Source organism: Balaenoptera musculus, chromosome 11 (assembly GCF_009873245.2).
Source record: "Balaenoptera musculus isolate JJ_BM4_2016_0621 chromosome 11, mBalMus1.pri.v3, whole genome shotgun sequence".
In the NCBI taxonomy this organism is placed as follows: Eukaryota; Metazoa; Chordata; class Mammalia; order Artiodactyla; family Balaenopteridae; genus Balaenoptera; species Balaenoptera musculus.
Window position 1 is genome coordinate 16924477 of NC_045795.1, and position 17521 is coordinate 16941997.

Sequence of the window (17521 nt, forward strand, 5' to 3'; positions counted from 1 at the left end):
GGAAGAGGAGGAAAGAAAGACCTTGGTTGCTTCTGAATGTATTCTGCCACGTTAAACTTTTAATGTTTCCAATTACATCTATAATAGTAGAAATCTGGAAAAATTTAAATGTCCCACTAAAAGGATTGTATATTGGAATAATATACAGCAATTAAAGGGGTCTGTTCTTGATATACTCATTTTTTAAAAGGTTACAAAGCAGGATATGCAATTTAAGTCCAATCTTTATAATTTATTTACACACACACAATTGTATCATATAGACAATCAATGCTTGTCTTAAGAGGAGTGGGATTATTGTTGAGGTTTATTTTGCTTCTTACGCTTCTGTGCATTTTCCCAATTTCTTTCATATATTTGCATTATTTTTGTAACGAGACTCACTGCACCATACAATGATGGGATGTGTATGTGTGTGTGGCAACGGCCCTTTTTCTGGAGTACTTAACGCACTGGAGTGAGGTAGTAAGCTCTCTTGATAGATTATTGGCTAGGAATAAGAGTTAACTTGAAAAGGGAATAACAATTTAAAAAACAACGTTTAAATACAGAAAGGGTAGGACAAAAACTTTAAAAATATATCAGGATAATGTACTACAGTATTTTTTAAAGTTCCTTTTCCTTCTCCTTTAGACATCTAATAAGTGACACAAATAGATATTTTTATTTTGGCCAAAATCAGCTCTTGGGCAATGTGCCACTCTCAGAATCAGGTCTGATATTTGAATATCTGTGTTGGACAGTGGATCTTTTATTAATTCACTGTGTGATGGGGAACAAGTTAATAACTTCTCTTGACTTGAATTTCTTCATCTTCCATTTTTACTCTGTTATTTAACAAATGCTTCTACAGCATCTACTCTGTGCCAGCACTCTCCTAAGAGTTCTGCGAATATTAACTAAGTTAATCCTCGTTCCTACCTTCCAAGGAGGGCACTTTTTAAAAAATTATTTATTTTATTTTATTTATTTTTGGCTGCGTTAGGTCTTTGTTGCTGTGTGCGGGCTTTCTCTAGTTGTGGTCAGCGGGGGCTACTCTTTGTTGTGGTGCACGGGCTTCTCATTGCGGTGGCTTCTCCTGTTGCAGAGCACAGGCTCTAGGTGCACGGGCTCAGTAGTTGTGGCTCATGGGCTTAGTTGCTCTGCGGCATGTGGGATCTTCCTGGACCAGGGCTCGAACCCGTGTTCCCTGCATTGGCAGGTGGATTCTTAACCACCGCGCCACCAGGGAAGCCCAAGGAGGGCACTATTATCCCTACTTTACGTATGAGGAAACTGAAAACCAGAGGGGTTAAAAACTCAAAGTTCACACAGATGGTAAAGCAACAAAATCAGGATTCAAATCCCGGCTGACTGGTTCCAGACTCGGCTACGTTAGCCCCTGTGTTTTATGCTGGACTAAATGACATTTCACACGTCTATCATTTACTGTGTGTAAAACACCCACAGCCCTGGGCATATTCCCTCTCCATGCTTCCCAAGTCTCTTTTTGACCCCTGAATTTTCTTTTGGAAGTCCAATTTTTAAAAAATCATACATACTCTAGGATTTATTTTATGAAACAGGACTCTCCTACTGCCAGGTATTAATTTTTTAACTTATCTGTTTTCAACTCACATCTTCAGTACCGAATATCGTAGTCAGTGCAGTGAAAGAGAGATCATGTCTTTAAGTAGCTCAATAAGATGGCGACTTTGGGTCCATAGCCTCTAATGTACCAATCCTGCCCAGCCCCCTATCTAATTCAGTTAGCTGCTGGCTTTCTGCCTAGGTCAAGTACAAAAAACCAGTTTACCTCTTTAATATGTCAGTAGAGAGAATCATGAATCATTTTCACTTTTTTTTTTTTTTTACCCACATAATGTTCTATACATAAATACAAAATGGAACTTTGATACTTTCTGAATTTACTAACTTTCAAAAACTTTGGGGATTAAAAACCTCAATTAGAGAATGAGCTTCCTAGATTTGAGTGAGCAAACAGCCTTTTTCCCTTTGTACTAACAGTAAAGACTGACTTGTCCACGAACACAATAACGGCCAACCAATCAGGTTTCGGGGGGACTGAGCCTCCAAAAGCGAGCTCAGGTTCAGGCTTGACCACCATGAGCAGGGTCTGGGCAAGAGTACAGACAGAGGCCTCCACACCATCTCTAAATACTTAAAAGGTACAAATAAAGCCAACATGTTGTTAAAGAAAATAAATTCTACTCTCTTACCTTGACAAATCCTCCTTCCCAAGACCAGAACGGAACGTGCGGTTCTTCCCTGCTCCGGGTTTCTAGGCCAGAATGAGGCGGCGGTACAGGCAGCAGCTTCTGGCCTGACCAACCCCTCTGCTCACTCCCGGTGCTTTCTTGCGTTAGGAAAGGCGTCTCCCACGTGTGTGGACGCTCCAGCCCACCTTGTTACCCAACCAAACTTGGGTCCTCTCACCCACGCGCAGTAAAGCCAAGTTACTGACGCCTGGTTGTGATGAAGGAATGTGCAGCGTTTACTGCAGGGCACCAAGCAAGGCGTCCAAGACAGCTAGTGCTCAAAACACGCAACTCCTCCATGGGTTTCAGCAAAGTATCTTTAAAGGCCAGGTGAGGGAGGGGCGTCCCAGGGTACGTGATGAGCTCGTGCACAATTCTCTGATTGGTTGATGGTGAGGTAACAGGCGTCACAGGGGTTAACGTGCTCAATCCTTAGGCCCCAGTAGGCGAGAGGGCTACGTGCTCATGGTCATCAAGCAGTTAATGTCTTCCACGTGGTGGAGGTTTTCTCATCTGTAAAACAACTCAAGAAACGTGCATCAGATACTGTTACCTGGGCACTTGAGAGAGGAGCTTCAGCAGAGGCTATGGGGGAGGGGTCTCTCCCGGGAAGGCCCCACAGGGTCCTGCTCGGTTACACCCTGAGGCTGCTCCCCAGCGGCCTCCTCTGCCCGCCTCTCAGGCCTAGGAGTACAGACACTGGCAGCATCCTTCATCCTCAGCCGCGGATGTTTACACAGGGATGCTTATGCAGGAATTCAGGATTCCAGGAAGCGCGCTCTAGGAGGGAGGGGAAGCGCAGGCTCTGGATGGACGAGTCCCCTTGACCCACTGACTTTGCCCTGTGGGGGGTGCTGTGACAGGGCATGACAGCAGAGGGGCAGAGCAGGGCCCTCTGAAGTGCAGCTCTCAAAAGCACGGTGCCCAGGGCAGAGGCCCCTCTTGCTGAGCCTAAAGGCTGTGTTTCTCTGGTACGTCCTCAGTCATCTGCTATGTTTTGCAGTGATGTGGTAGGAAATTAATCTTCCACAATTCTACCTTTGACCCTCCTAGACGGAAAGACCCTGTGTCTCCCCCTTTTGTTAAAATTAAATTAAACCTATGCTTGCACATATTCCACAATTTGACTTTGTAATGTAGAATTCTGAAAGAAGGAGGGCAGTCTCATGGGGAACAGCTGAGGAAAACCTGGAGCCCTCACCTGGAAGAGCTTGATCATTCAGTGAGTTCTATTGGTTGTTTTTGCTCCACACCAAACTGAAAGCTGGGGGGAGGGGCCTTCTTAGACCTTAAAAAAAGGGGGAAATTTAATGTGAGGTCCATTAAAATAAGCAAATTTGGACATGGTAAGAGAGGGCAGTCTGCTAGGATCTATTAGAGCAGGGGTCCCCAACCCCCGGGCCACGGACCAGTACCAGTCAGTTGCCTGTTAGGAACCAGGCCGCACAGCAGGAGGTGAGTGGCGGGCAAGCGAGAAGCTTCATCTGTATTTACAGCCACTCCCCATCACTCGCATTACCGCCTGAGCTCCGCCTCCTGTCAGATCAGAGGCGGCATTAGATTCTCATAGGAGCGCAAACCCTACTGTGAACTGCCCGTGTGAGGGATCCAGGTTGCGCGCTCCTTATGAGAATCTAATGCCTGATGATCTGAGGTGGAGCTGAGGCAGTGATGCTGGTGCTGGGGAGAGGCTGCAAATACAGATTATCATCAGCAGAGAGGTCTGACCGCACAGACACCATATAAATCAATTGCTTTGTATAATTATTTCATTATATATTACAATGTAATAATAATAGAAATAAAGTGCACAATAAATGTAATGTGCTTGAATCATCCAGAAACCATCCCCCCACCCCACCCCAGTCCATGGAAAAATTGTCTTCCACGAAACCAGTCCCTGGTGCCAAAAAGGTTAGGGACTGCTGTATTAGAGAACCCAGATTGATGGAGGGCCAGTTGAGTTCTAGGAGGATGGCACCTTCGGTTGATATGATGATGATGGTGGTGATGATGATGATAAGGACATTAATATATACTGAGTACCAAGTGGGTGCCAAGCATTGTGCTGAATACATTATATATACTTAATAGAATGTCATATAATTATATATATTATATAATATATACATTTCATTTATATATAAATAATATATAATTATAATATAAATAAAAATTTATAAATATATAAATTAGGGCTTCCCTGGTGGCGCAGCGGTTGAGAATCTGCCTGCCAATGCAGGGGACACGGGTTCGAGCCCTGGCCTGGGAAGATCCCACATGCCGCAGAGCAACTGGGCCCATGAGCCACAATTACTGAGCCTGCGCGTCTGGAGCCTGTGCTCCGCAACAGGAGAGGCTGCGATAGTGAGAGGCCCGCGCACCGCGATGAAGAGTGGCCCCCGCCTGCCACAACTAGAGAAAGCCCTCGCACAGAAACGAGGACCCAACACAGCCATAAATAAATAAATAAATAAAATTTAAAAATATATATATATAAATTAATTATAATTTATATATTATTTATATATAGATAATATGTATATGTTATATAATATATAAATGTAATTTAATATTCACAGCAACCCTTTGAAGAAGTGAAGCTCAAAATGGTTGAGTAACTTGGCTTAGAGTAATGTTGCTAGTTAAGTGGCAATACAGATTACAATCCAGGTTTGTCTAATTAACAAAACCTAAACTTTTAACTGGTCTGTTATAACCAACTAGTACTTTATAAAAATAGGCGAATTGGTGGCAATCCAGCCAAAGATAGACCCAGCCACAACGATCTAATGATCTTTTTATCTAATATCTAATGAAAGCTTTAGGCATGCTGAACTGAATGAAGAAAGATGGCCCGAGGGAGAAGCCACCTAGAAAGTGCCATGTGTACATGGACCAAAGATTTGAGAATTTCCTCATCCTGGGGGGTCAAGGCCAAGCATAATTTAAGAGGCAGGCCTTGTGCTGCTACTGATGGAAATGTTATGGACCAGAGCTGGTGACCAGAAGCTGAGTCTATGAAACTTAGCACATTTGGGAAGCAGAGAGAATGTCCTTATTCTTAGGAACTACACCAGTCCAGATTATAAAGAAGCTTGGTCTAGGGTTCAGTTAAGAGAGGATTGGATAAATCTCACCCACAAGACTGCATTCAAGAGATGGATACATGAAGAGGTCTTGAGAGGGCAATCCTTAACTCATTTATGTTTTTATAACATAAATGACCAATCCCTTTAAGCGTTCTTGTGATTCTTTAACTCCCTACCTTTGCTTCCCATAATCATTTCCCTGAAATTGCATGCAGAAGAATGACTTGAAAAATGAAGAGATTTGGTTCTTTGTTCTGAGAAAAAAAAATTGGGAGTCAGAAGGAAGTGGAAAAGGGAAAAACCAAGTGGGAAAGGTAGGGGAGGAAAGGGAAGAGGCAGAGAAGAACCCAAGTAAAAGAACAGCTGGTGATTGTTCCAGAGGCAAAGGGGTTACTTTTCAAGGGCCTGCAGATAAAAGAAGGGAAAGCTGGTTCAAGAATGGGGATAGACCTTGGGAATTAATTACGTATGCCCTGAAACCTCCTGCATCCCAATACTGATGCTGAGTTACTAGTGGTCCCCGGGCTCAGCGGATGAAGGCTCACCTGGGCGATGGGGATTGAGATTGGGAAGGGCTTCTTTTGCTCCACCATTAATGGGGGATTTGTACCTTTAAAACATCGGATCATGAGGGTTTGCAGGCAGCCACTCATCACGTTAAAGAAATAATTAATGCCACGTAAGAAAAAACAGTATGTTGTTTTCAAAATTCTATCTTCATCATATATAAATTTTACTTAGGAAAACACTATAAACAAATGTTGAATTCTAGTTAAACACTTCAGCAGGCATCTCCTTAGGGGTAAAGTACACTGATGCCTGCAACTTACTTTGAAATGCATCAAAACAATAAGATGGATTGATGGATAAACAGAAGGGTAGATAGTTGGATATACTTGTGATGAAGCCAGTACAGGAAAATGGTATTTACAGAGTCTAGAGGGTTGGTATCTGGCTGTTTACAACTTTTCAGCTTTTCTGTATGTTTGAAATTTTTCATGGTAAAATGTTGGAAAGATTCTCTTACTAGAGAGAAGAGGCTCTTTAAAAAGACAGTGCACAGACACAAGATTTTCAGTCTTTTTGATCATGCTATTTTTTTTAAAAAAAAGCCTCACTGAATAATGTGAGTGCTTTTCTTTGATCTTCACCTGTTTCTTTTGTCTCACCTGCCTTTTTCTCTTTGGCAGCCTAGGATAGCACAAATATTTGTACTTGGTAAAAGCATGTTTCATTACTACACTCCTAAAACTTAGGGAAAACTATATTCTGCCATTGTCCTTGTAGCATATGTTAATTAGAGACATCTCATATCAACTAGGAATATTCTATTTGACTATATGTGAAATGCATCTGTTCACCAAAGTATCTGTATTGCAGAAAAGACTGCAATTATTAAGTGATAAAGTTTGCACGTCCTATCTTAAAATACGAGGCATTCTTGTGGATTCTATAAGTGTGGTTCTGGTGTTTACATTTTAAATCATTCCTGCTAAGTGTAGCTGACGCTCTGTAGTGATTGGGGGTTAGGAGTTAGGAGGGAGGGGATAACTTTTTACCTATCTTTCTCACGCCCATACCTATCTTTCTCACGCCCATCAAAAAAAAAAAAGGTACAAAATAGTGTTAAGCCATGACAGTATCTGAGATTCACCCAAAGTAATCCCTACTTTACAGTTGATTCTTTAATTTTTTCAAATTACTTGCAATTGTAAAGTTATCCTGGTAGTCATTTTCAACTGTTATGCTTATCTAGAGCATTATAAGTAAGACATATCCATAGTGAAAAAAGTTGTCAACAATGGATTAGAAATTATCTAAAGAACTTATTTTATAATACCATGATCATTTACATTCAATGACTTAAATATAGTTTGAAAAGAAAATTTAATTTTAGAGAAATACTGGAGTTCAAGATTTTTAAGTTAGCAGCTCTAAATGTTGAATCTTTTCTTTTTTGTGGCAAAACAAGGGAATTTCAATATCATCAATATCATCAAGCACTAACACATGATAGCACTAGTGGCACTTGCATCCTAACAAAATAAAACAAACCTCTCATTTTCCAAGAATATGAAGTGCAAATACTTGAATCATAAAACTATCAGTTTCAAATTTGCTATTTTATCAAGTGAATACAATTAGTTTCTCATTCCCAAAAAAGTAACAAAAATCTGATTTCCAATTATTCTTAGAGAATTTTAGGATACCTGTTACTACTTAAATATCAGACTTGTAAACCAGTTTGCTCAATCAATGATTAATTACCCTGCTCCAATTTTGCCTATTGGAGAGCTTTAAAATGCCAGGAATTTCAAACCTTGTGCAGAATATCAAGACTATGTTTCTTTCTCCCCCCCCCCCACCCCGCTACAAAAGAAAACACTTTGGCACTTAGGCAGTGTGGGTTTGTGAAAAGCCCTTTGTCACTAAGAGCCAAGCTTCTTCCTCCAAAGATAAGAATAATAGGTTCAGTATTAGAAATGTGAGCTATCTCACAAAACAATATGGTAACAGAATTGATCTCTAGTGAATTGCTGCTATTTTTAAACAAATTATTTACAATGTAAAACTGTTTCCCCCTTTCCTTTGGAAAGCCTTAAAACTTTGTATGTATTCAGACAAAGGGGAAAAAAAACTATATTTAAATCACTTTTTAAAAATACCATGTTTCATTTGTCTTTAGAAAAAACACAGGAAAAAAAGTTGTTTATTATCCCAAGGTTAGTGAGAATAACAATAAGTGGAAAGAAAGTATAACATAAAAAACATATACCCACTGAAACCAGACAACAAGGAACATCATCGACTATAGAAATGATTAGAAATACAACTTACCTCCTTCTGCCAAAGGTGTTTGCAGGCGTGCAGGAAGAGGTAAAGCTGGGATAATGGATTAAGAAATATACCAGAGCTCAGGGTCTTCAGCAAACAACTCGCAATATTAGACAGGTATGTTTCAAACCCACCTTCCTCCGCAGAGATTGTCATCCCTCGGAAACCCTACCTAGAGAGTCAAACTTAAATCACTTGACTAGCAGAAGCCCACATACTGTCTGCTACTGAGGGTGAAATTCCACAAGTGCCTGTGCCTATCAAATGATCACAGTCTGTTCTCCACGGAGGCTTGAAGAACCATGCCACTCTCGCAGGTGGCACAGTGACCCCTGAGGCAAAACCTGCAGCACTTATTTGGGTGAGACTTCTACTTGGAGAGCGAGCAGACACAAACACAACCAAAGTCTAGGACCAAAGCTTCCTGTACTCACTCAGGCACACATGCTCTCAATAAGGGCTGCACAGAGTTATTACTGGATATCTCTTGAGCTTCTTCTCAATCTGAAACGTTTTTGTTTTTGTTTTTGTTTTAACACATCACACCAGGATTATAATTCCCTGAAAGACTCTCTAACCTGAAAGCAGAGAGGGGTTTCAAAAAAGAAACAAAGATGAACACTTCATCTTGGCTGCATTTTTAAACTCCTCCTAGAACAGAATCTTCCCTCCCTTCTGGTAAACACATGCTTGTATACATTAAAATTAAAAGGGTGTATAAATTAAGAAGTCTGTGCTCTCCTGTATCCAAGAATCAACCCCAAATACACAACACGTTCACCAATTCCCCAAATGGACATTTGGGGTATAGGCAATGGAAACACACACACACACACACACACACACACAAATGCAAACCCAACGAAAGAGACGTTGTAACCTAGGAGAATGTTCTTTGCTTTGGGAGTTAAGGTATCACATACACTGCCTCACTTTTGTTTCGGTGCAAGAGAGATCCCGGGTGCCCGGCAGGGTGACATACAATGGGCGTTAAAAGCACACAGTCTTAGCAAATTAGGTAAATTAGAGATCATTTGACGGTATTCTACTGTTGCTATTGTAATCACAGTAATTTTCACTGGTAATGCTGCTTCGTGATGAAGTGCAGTCCTCACAGGATAATTGTGAAAGATACCGAAAGATTCAGGGATGCAGCATCTGGTTTTAAAAGCTCTTCAGATTCAAACTGGCATTTTACTTTATCTGGAAAATTTATTAGAGATTCAGATCATGCCGGTTTAAATGGAAAGGTGAAAGCAGGGTAATTTCAATCTATGAATTATTCAATCTCAGCCTGGCGAAATTGCCATCCAGGAACTGATGCTCTGACAGTCCTTCCACAGAGCCTCCATTACGCTTGTCATTTTTATTTCTTTATCTACGATCTCTTTCTCAGTTACCCAGCTTGTCTCTTAGGGCTCGGCTTCACAAACCAAAGTATTTCAAATTGGCAATAACCTAAATGTGCAGCTGTCTCAAATCGCTGTCTCCACAGGCTGCCTTTTTTTCCAAATCATTTTTAAAAAGGCACACATCCATGATGATATCTGTTAGGCTCTTCGATTAGATGAATTAAAACACACACACACACAAACACACGCACACACACACAGAGGAGGGCATCACTGCGAAGAAGAACAGTTGTGTTCCGCTAACATCACAAGAGAAGATAAAGTGATGCTTTCTGCTTCCTTCTTTGTTGTCAGTGTGACCCATCCTAGTTGAATCACATCACGCAGGAAGGAGCCAGCACTAAACAGCCTTGCCTGGCACCCTGATTTCCCACCAGCGCAGATGAAGACTGTGTGGAAGGCAGACTAATCCAGGCAACTGTACACTTAGCGAGCACAATTATTTAGGAAAATAAGAAGCCATCGGAGGACCGCAATTAAACTGTCAATCTCCCGGGCTCCACCTGCACCCAGACTGCAGTCGCAACGATTCTCCACTTGATGGCTGGCTGTGTCACTGCTAGTCGACAGCTGTCCCCGCATCCAGAGAGGACTGGGATGCATTTAGGTCAGTGAGTCTGGTTTCTCCTTTAAACCGTGTTCTAACTGAGGAGCGGGGATCTGCTCCAGCCCCCGTGACCAGCCCGAACTGGGAGCTGGGAGAGTCACACAGCATCAGTTCGGTGGAGTCTGCCTGCCCGGGCCCCAGCCAGACAAACGGCATCAGCATCTCCTTTGTCCTAGCCTGTATTCCTGCAGGTAGAGCGGCGCGGCGTGAGAAGCCCGCACACGCTATTCCCACAAGTGCTGGGGACCCAGCCGCGCTCCACCAGGGGCAATCTGGCCACCAGGCTCCAAGCAGTACCTGCTCTGCTGGAAATGCACGCTGCCAAGTGTGAAGCCATTGTGTGCATGCAGACTGCTTCTCTGCTCCTGGCTAAACAAAGGTAAATACTCCTCACGGAAGAAATGCTAGGTAGCAGCAGGAAAAGAACACTTCCCAACTGTCGCTTTTTGCCTAGTTGTATGCTTTGTGATGAGGAAACGGCAGGAACCAGGGCTGGGGCAGTGCGATGATGCAGAAAGCAGCAGCGATGACACGGCAGTCAGCTGACTTGCAGGGTGTGATCGTTCAATGTCCTCTACAGAACCGGGCCAGTTTCTAAGGTGGCACCAGTCAGACGACCTTGACTGTGAAGCGGAGTTGCGGGAGGGCAGCCTTTCTCCGTCCACACCTGGCAGTGCCACCCCACACCTGGCAGGCACACCTCACATTGAGTGTCTCTCAGGCAGAGTTTTTAACTCACAGCCTTCGGGACTTAACTATTTCTGTCCTGCTTGCTAAGAAGGCAGGTGATTCTTGGGGTGACCGTCCCGATGCAAAAACAGGTGAAAACCTTCACAGTCCTTATTATTTGGGTTAGTTTCGGCATCAAAAGAAGAATGGTGGGAGAGCTCTCGCCTGCATTTTGGTTTTAAAAAACACACTGCTTTTTTTTAGCAGGTAGAAATTGCCTTAAGCTACTTGTATGCTGTAATTAACTTGTAAATTGTACCTAACGGAATGTACCTAACTTGTAAATTGTACCTAACGGAATGTACCTAACTTGTAAATTGTACCTAACGGAGCAATAGGAAAAAAACTCGAAGATAAATTAGTCCAGCAGTAGCCTTAAATCATGGTCCGGCTGCTATAAAGCTGTGTGCAGGCTCTACTGCAAAAGGCAGGTTGTGCATCCCAATTAATCTGACAATGGAGCAACAGCCTTATATGGTATTACCCCAGTGATTTGAGGAATGCTAATAAGAAAGCATTCATTACCAGGCATTTGTTTAATGACTGTAATCATACAGAATTAATTTTTGTGGCAATGTTTAACAGAAAGTCAATTATAAATTTGTGCTAAAAGAATAACAATACTAGTATCCGCATGGCACCTTCCTCTGAGGCGACATCCCCTGAAGATGATGTCATATCCCCGACATTTACAGAGCACTCAGGATGTGCTAAGTGCTCTACAGAGCAATCCACGCCCAGCCTCTCTGAGGAGAGGTGCTTATGGTTCTGAGCCAGAAGGACACATATATCGATGTATCATGCAGGTAGCATATAGAGGAGCACCACCTTGACCAATGCCAGTTGTTTTGTAAGGATTCAGTGATTTTTCTCCCCATTTGTGCCTTATGAATTTTATTTTTCTATTTGCTTCTTATTTGGTTCTCTTGACATGAATCCCACTTGAAAGAGGAAGTTTTTCCATAGCAAACAGAGAGGTCAAAACTGGATGGAAGAGCATCTTCCTGTCATTAGGGAACTACGAAGAGTCGTAAGTGACATTTAAACAAAGCAGTGATTCTACTTTGAGGTGGTCAGTGGGTGCAGGTCCATGGTGAGGGATGCCACCTGGAGAGAACCAAACAGACACTTTCTCTTCCTGTACCCTTTTTCAGCTCTCAGTCAAGAATCCAAATCTCATAAATTCACCTTGCCGCCTTCTTTCAAAACCTGCTCTCAGGAAATGAGCCCCCGGATGGTACAAATAACCAATAAGTTTTCGTGTAATTCCTCAGAGGCACTTATGTCTTTGAAGAACACAAGACTTCCAGAAAAGCCACGGCTATCTAATGGGGGGATTTCAAGCACCAGCGCTCCAGGTGGGAAATCATTTCTGTGGGGCGAGGAGGCCTGCCAGGGAGTCTGCATCTCCATCATATGGCAGGTCTGTGCCCGTGGTGCTAACCTGCCAGTGGAGCAGGTAAGGCTTGGTCTGGAGCCCACTAAAGCCAGCATGTGCCCTCAATATGTATGGTCAGTGTGGGTCATGGGGGCAGGAGACACTCTGGCAACATCTCTTCCCCTTCAAGGGCATCCCATCTTTCCTTGTGATTTCTCTCAGGTCCTTGCCCGCCAAGGAAAAGTGGCCCACGCATTTGTATTTTTAAAAAGCTCCCCGCCACCCCTGCCATCAGGTCATTAATTCTACGGTGTATCCAACATGGAGAACTACTGATTAAATAATGCAATGTGTTCCTTTATGCACATGTGAATTTTGTTTGGAAATTCAAATACACAATATATATTTTAGTTGAATATGAGAATTAAGCAATAAAAATGAGTCCTTAAATGTGTCTATCTTTACTGTTAAAATTCTGTACAAATCAATAAAAACTAACTTCAATCGAGGACATCTACGCAGCTGCGATATACCCATATGTCCTCTGTAATTGTCTGGCCACCTGTGGAGGTCACATCCTCCCACAGCAACTTGTTCCTTCCTCTCTTTCAGCACCTTGCATTGTGACTTTTTGCTCACCTAGTGTCTTCCTCCGTGGACTTAGCTCTTCAATGGCAGGGGCAGGGGACATTTGTCTTAATGGCCCCAGTGCCTTCACTCTGCCTGGCAAGTGGTATGTCCTCAATATTTGTGAAAGGAATGAGGGAATGCTAAAGGATGTCTTCCTGTGAGAGAAGACAGTTCAGCGATACCCAAGTTTCCAACACAAGAAGATCAAGCTTTTCCTTCACTGTAGATTATCCTGAAAGAACATGCTTCCCAATGACTGAAAGAATGTTCATTCTCAACTATAAATATTGACTCAAAGCCAGTATTTATAGTTGGCTTTGAGGAAAGATTAAAAAAGGGGGGTGGTGGTGGAAAAATGGACGACATGCTTTATAAAAGTCAATCAAAATCCCATTAGTATTTAATGGCTAATAAATTTCAGTTAAATTTAAATATTCAGAAAAGTAAGGCACATGTTTTACTTTCCTTTTCATTTTGGAGAGTGAGGCCAATGAAGTGGTGGCTCCTCATGCCTTTGCTAGAAATCTGCCCTCTCCCAGCACAGATGAGGAAAAAAAAATTCTGTTCCTAAGCCCTCTGGAACTCTCCATTTGGATATGTGCTTTTTTTTTTTTTTTTTTTTTTTTTGCCATACACTCTCCGGTAGTCTTGTAAAGTTTATGGATCATTTCTCAAGGATGCTTTTATATGCATATACAATATAATAAATGGGATTACAAAGAAAACTAATTGTCCTAAATATCCTAGCTGAAGAACTTGTGCCTTAGAAAATCAAAATACTTCCAAGGTAAAATTGCAAAGTGACTTTGATTGTCTTTCCTCCAACAATCACCCAATAAGAAAGCAAAGTTCAAGAAGAGCCTAGACAATGAGAATTCCTTAGCGGTCCAGTGGTTAGGACTCTGTGCTTCCTTTGCAGGGGGCACGGGTTTGATCCCTGGTCGGGGAACTAAGATCCCTCAAGCTGTTCAGTGCAGCCAAAAAAAAAAAAAGAGCCTAGACAAGATAAAGGTGGAGGGAGGGAAATAGATGACTGTATTTATTGAACTTCATTAAACTTGAAACTTAACGTTTCTTCTCAAAAGTGACCTTTTTAGTGACTAGCAGATTCCTCATTTTCACATTAAAAAAACTATACTTTCCAAACTGTCAAGTCACATTATAGAGACCCTTCCTGAGGCTTAAAAAAAAGTGAAGGTAGTGGATTTTTTTTTTTTTTTTTTTTTTAATAATGAAACTCTCTAGGAGTTAAGCCAGCATTTTATTTATTTATTTATTTATGGCTGTGTTGGGTCTTCGTTTCTGTGCGAGGGCTTTCTCTAGTTGCGGCAAGCGGGGGCCACTCTTCATCGCGGTGCACGGGCCTTTCACCGTCGCGGCCTCTCTTGTTGCGGAGCACAGGCTCCAGACGTGCAGGCTCAGTAGTTGTGGCTCACGGGCCTAGTTGCTCCGTGGCACGTGGGATCTTCCCAGACCAGGGCGCGAACCTGCGTCCCCCGCATTGGCAGGCACACTCTCAACCACTGCGCCACCAGGGAAGCCCCAAAGGCAGTGGATTCTATTTTTTGTTTTATAGATGAGGGAGTGCACTGAAGTTCAAAAAAGATTGAGTCTTGCTACAGCAGCATGTAAGTAAAGAGGGAAGACAGCCCAGGACCCAACTCTCCTAAACCTACAGCAAACCCTCTCCCATTTCGTACTGATATTTAGTCAGTGATGTGCAGGGATTTTAAAAACTGGGTACTTGAACTTAGCCACACTGGGAATATTTACACCATGGAAACGGACAAATACTAAAAATTTAGGGTTGTTGCTTTTTTCTGGAGAGCTGGTTAACATGCTGCAATATATTTAATAATGCCAACTTGTAATCATATGTTCCTTTATTTCAACCCCAGAATCCAAAATGCTTAAGGATATAAACCACAATGGTTAAGCATGAAACTCTCAGGTTAGAGGGCCTACCTTTGAATCCTGTACCACTTATTATCTGTGGGACCTTGGGTAAGTTCACTCCCCTGAGACTCAACTTCCTCTTCTATAAAACAGGGCTCATAATATTGTGTGCCTCACAGGTTGTTTTGTATATTCATAGAGTGGTGCATATAAGCTGCTTAGCATGGATTCTCACACAGGCTAAGCTCCCAGTGGCTGTTAGCCATGATTATTTTCCCCTTCTTCTTCCTCCTCCTTCTTTTTCTTATTCAATTCATCATCATGGCAGACTGACATTGTTTGCCCTGAAATAACTGATGAGATTTTTAAGGGATTACAGGCAGAAAACAAAGCCAAAAAAACCATATACAACCAATTTAGGATTCTGGAGAATGGAGGGTTCCCCTGAGGTTCCTGACTCTTGTGGATAATAGAGATTTGAAGGGCTGGTGTTATTTTTGCATAAATTGTAGAAGCTAAGAAAGTACCACAATTCAACAGAGAAATTATTGATGGATGTAGTTTCAGCATGATTTAGAGATTTTAGAGAAGCCTAATTAAAACTATACACTGTATTAGGGATCACTGTACACAACACATGCAATCAATCAGGCCTCTTGCACCTATAGTCCTATAGCCTCATGAATGCGTTTTCACTTGTAGAGTCTAATGGCCAATTTGCACACCTGCTGAAACATACCGTATTTTTCAGAATTAAGAACTCCCCTGTTAACGAGATTGAGCTTTGAGGGAAGACCCTTTGCCTGGAGGCCAGGGAAGACTTAGTTCTCAGAGGCCCAGGAGTTGGAACATCAAGTCAGCTCTATCCAGAGCGTTACAAGCCAGGGAGACACTCCTCTCCCCATTTTCTGTTGGCACTGGCATGTCCTTGGAATGGGTCTCACAGGTCTGTCCCATCCTTGGGCCTCTCTGCAGTCAGTGTCACTGAACACAGGACCACTATTATAGGGAGAGGGTGGAGAGGCAGTTGAGAAGAGGTGGGGGCAGAACCCTGCTTACCTCCACCCATCCCAGCCCAACCACAAAAGAGCAAAAAGGGGATAAAGTTATCACCATGGTACCCTTAGCGCTAATAAAATCCCAAGGGAATACAGAACAAATGCATGCAGTTCTTACAGACTATTACAGGTAGTAAGTTCTGTCAATTCAGAGAAAGGACGGGTCGCCAGGCTCTCCCTGCTCCGCCTGCTTCCACGGGTTGTGGGTCTCCTAGCCCAACCACTTGGTGCTTGTCCATTTTTAAAGCTGAATTTCCACTCCCAGAAAATGGCATCCGATGTGACAACAGAGACTGTCCAAATAGCCAGGCTGTGGCCCAAGAGACATCAGCCTGCCAGCTGCTAAAGAAAAAGGTGTTTTAACCCCAATGCCAATTCTGTCTAATAATGGAACTGCAAAAAGAAGAAGAAAAGCAATTCCCATTTAGTGAGTGTCTACAGTGTCCCCTGTGCACATGATCGTCTTCCCAATCGTAAGTACAATAATAGAGACACATGTGGGGCCTTCTATGGCCAGAGTTCCAAATGTTTTACATATAACAACTCATTTAATACCTCCAGCAGCACTTTAAGGAAGATATTAGTATTCGTACAACCACTCCATTAGGTGGGGAGCTATTATGCCCCTTTTACAACCCAAAGCTTGACGAGGTGTTATTCAAATCACACATCTGGTAAATACAGGCTTGTGGATTCCAACCCAGGTTGTCGGACCTGGGTTCAAATTCAAATCTATGCTCTTACCTATTCATATTCAGATACAGGCTTCTTACAAATTAGTGTTCAGTTGTGATAGTCTCTTGAGGGTTGGAAGAGCTAGAGAGAGAAGGAAGGAAGGGAAGCGAGACTTGGAGTCACTCAGGGGAAGGCTTAAAGTCTGAGAGTTGATGAGTAGGGAGACCCTGTCCCACACAAATTATTAGAAAACTGGGCTTCTCATTATAGTGTTCCTTTAACGATACTTGAACTCAGTGGCATGCTGATAAATTGGCTTGGGTTGGGGCTGGGAGCCCTGGCTTGCAGTGTTTGCCAATTTTCATGGTGTAAATACTCCCACTGTGGCCAGTTTCAAGATTCCAACAGTAACAACCTGTTCCCAAGATTCCTGAATATTTAACAGTTGGTGCTAGCAAGCTAACAGGAGTAGCCCTCAGCGCACCACAGTTTGGGCTCAAGCAGCGGGTTCCCTTGAAGCCTCCAAAAGCCATATCATTTTATAATGCCTCTACTTTCAGGACAGTCTTCACCTCTCTGATTAAACTCCAGCTCTCTGCTGCTTCAAGGTCTTAGATAGTCTCCTGTATCTTTCTTATTCTCCCTCCCAAACTGTGTGCCTGTACTTCTTGTATTTAATGAAAGATGTTTTTACTTTTGTTATTCTTGATTTTAAAGGAAGTTGAGACATTTGTATTTCTCTTCCCTTGACTATCTAATAAACGTAACAAATGCATGTAGCTTATTAAGTGGGAGTGACCCTTGATTGGGTAAAAGGTTGCTCACTCCGAGAATTGGTCAGCCTTTGCGAGAACAAAGGAGCCTGCAGGTGTATGTTTGCATGTGCTCCCCCTCACACATGCATTCAATAATATTTATTGCAAGCCCTGTAGAGCCAGGAGCACGTACAAA

At 42.5% G+C, this 17521-nt stretch overlaps 1 long non-coding RNA gene across 3 annotated transcripts in view; it reads right to left on the reverse strand.

Moving 5' to 3' along the window:
- LOC118903770 overlaps positions 1-10720 on the reverse strand; it is an 86162-nt gene extending 75442 nt beyond the window's left edge. Inside the window, exons 1-3 of one of the 3 annotated variants that reach the window (XR_005021862.1) lie at positions 9321-10720; positions 8189-8233; positions 2220-3546 (exon numbers count right to left, since the gene is read on the reverse strand). This is a non-coding gene — a long non-coding RNA (uncharacterized LOC118903770). Of the gene's footprint in view, positions 1-2219; positions 3547-8188 lie in introns of all 3 variants that reach the window. The other 2 variants (XR_005021863.1, XR_005021861.1) reach the window with 2 other exon arrangements.
- Between the last annotated feature and the right edge of the window lie 6801 nt (positions 10721-17521).